The following is a 2,500-nucleotide window of genomic DNA, read 5'->3' on the forward strand; positions in this document are numbered from 1 at the left end:
TTCAATTATTCATAAAAAAATAAAGTTTTTCACACATTTACTCGTAATGTATCAAGGATACTGATATAAGTCCTAGATATATACCTAAATATTTTCTTTTTCTTGGACAAACTGAAAATTTACCGTCATTTGTAATCATATCAAGAATAGCATAGATTTCCGTGACGTCATTCTAGGCAACCGTCTCATAAGCATGGTTTTACATTCTTGGAAATACTAAAAAACAGAAATGTACTGATATTTGTATTATGTTTAAGTACCTCCATTACAAATTTTGTGTCTAGCACAAATAATAACATCAATAGGATATTTTTTAGAACTTATTTTATTTTCTTATATATGACGTCAAAGTATTTTAATTTAATTATATCAATCCGACACAATATTTGGAATTATATTTTACTTAATTCACGAAAGTTTCGAGTAAAGATACGGATTACTTTTTTTCCATTCTTTTTTATTTAACCACATTTCATCATTAGATCTTGATGGTGATTGATATATATATATATATATATATATATATATATATATATATATATATATATATATATATATATATATATATATATATATATATATATATATATATATACACTATATGAGAGAGAGAGAGAGAGAGAGAGAGAGAGGGGGGGGGACACACCTTCATTTTCAATTCTGAGATATTTACATTCCACCATTTGTATCCTGATAATATCTGTAAGTTTCTACATGTTCATTTATGCTTGGCTGGTTGTTTTCGACTTTCTATTATCGTTGTAATCAAACAAAAGAAAATGAGCATATAACTACTGTCTTCTAATTATCAGTCTTGTCTGAAGCAAATATTGCTTAAAAAATTACTCTAAAAATATGTGGTTAAGATAGTAGGTAATGCCACCATTTGATAATACATAAAAACCTTAGTAAAAGTTTAACATTGCATCCAGTCAACCCCCTGACACTTTAAGGCTAAAGCAGGACTCTATGCTATAACCAACGCTTTCCTGGATAGCTCTCATTCTATACGTAATATTAGAGAGTTTCATCTTCAAACACTTACAAGATAAGACAATATGTTTGTTACTTAAAGAGTGCTTTGACAGTGAAAGATTCTTTATCTTTCATATCGAGAAATTTATAGTTATTATTAGCATAGGCAGAGAATATAAAAAATATAGAATCTATTAAGATCAAGGGATTACAAAGATATAAAAAGACTATATTATTGTCTGGCAGAGTTTAAAGAGTATGGAAGATTGTTTGCACTAGGTGACATGGATGCCAAAGTATGTGAGAGGGAAAAATCTGCCATTGTTTGTAGATATGTAGCTCATTAAGAAAAAGAAACTCTAGAAACTATTGTAGGAATATTTATTTGAGAACGGGCACGCTTTTGGAAAGAGAAGATAGACAATAACGAAGTAAAGATGGACGAGTAACTTTATGAATGTTGTGAAGAGAATAGCTGCTGAGAGTAAATCTGATTTATATTATTGTCCTTTGCCATTATAAGGCCCCCCCATATCTTAGCCTTAGCTTTGTCACATGGACGGACTAAAAAATTAGGATTAATAGAACCAATAATTTCAGCCTTAATTCAGTGGCCTATCTCTATAGATTTATTCTTTATTAATTTAGAGTTAAAATCAAATTTGAAAATAATAAATAAAAAAACAAGAATAAATCAGTAACTTTAACAATGAATTATGCATTAGCTTTATCATACAAAGTTTTAATAAAATAAGAGGTGACTAACAATTGTTTGCAGGGCGAAATTTATTGTCCATATAATTTACAAGAGATTTGTAGGGTAATTCACGAAGGCCCCTTTTTCATAATCAACAGATTTTGATAAGATTAAATGAAACTAAGTGTCGTTTTTATAATAAATAGCTCTCTCTCTCTCTCTCTCTCTCTCTCTCTCTCTCTCTCTCTCTCTCTCTCTCTCTCTCTCTCTCTCTTTTCCAATTCGTAATAGGAGTGGAAAAAGTAAGAATCCACTACTACTGGAGAAAAATTGCAAAAGAATAGTTTTAAGAATTTGTTTTTCATATATACATATATATATATATATGGAAATGGAAGGTTGTTAAAAGGAGAGGAGGCAAGGAAAAGGTGGGCGGAATATTTTGAAAGTTTGCTGAATGTTGAGGATGATAGGGAGGCAGATATAATTGCTGTTCCAGGTGTTGAGGTGCCAGTGATGGGAGATGAGAATGAGAGAGAGATTACAATAGAGGAAGTGAGGAGACCACTAGATGAAACGAGAGTAGGAAAAGCATCTGGTATGGATGGTGTGAAAGCTGAGATGTTGAAGGAAGGGGGTGTGACTGTACTTGAATGGTTGGTGAGATTGTTTAATGTATGTTTTGTGTTGTCAATGGTACCAGTAGATTGGGTCTGTGCATGTATTGTACCACTATATAAGGGTAAGGGAGATGTGCATGAGTGTTGTAATTCAAGAGGTATTAGTTTGTTGAGTGTAGTTGGAAAAGTGTATGGTAGAGTACTGATT

The sequence above is a fragment of the Palaemon carinicauda genome, chromosome 2, assembly GCF_036898095.1.
Source record: "Palaemon carinicauda isolate YSFRI2023 chromosome 2, ASM3689809v2, whole genome shotgun sequence".
In the NCBI taxonomy this organism is placed as follows: domain Eukaryota; kingdom Metazoa; phylum Arthropoda; class Malacostraca; order Decapoda; family Palaemonidae; genus Palaemon; species Palaemon carinicauda.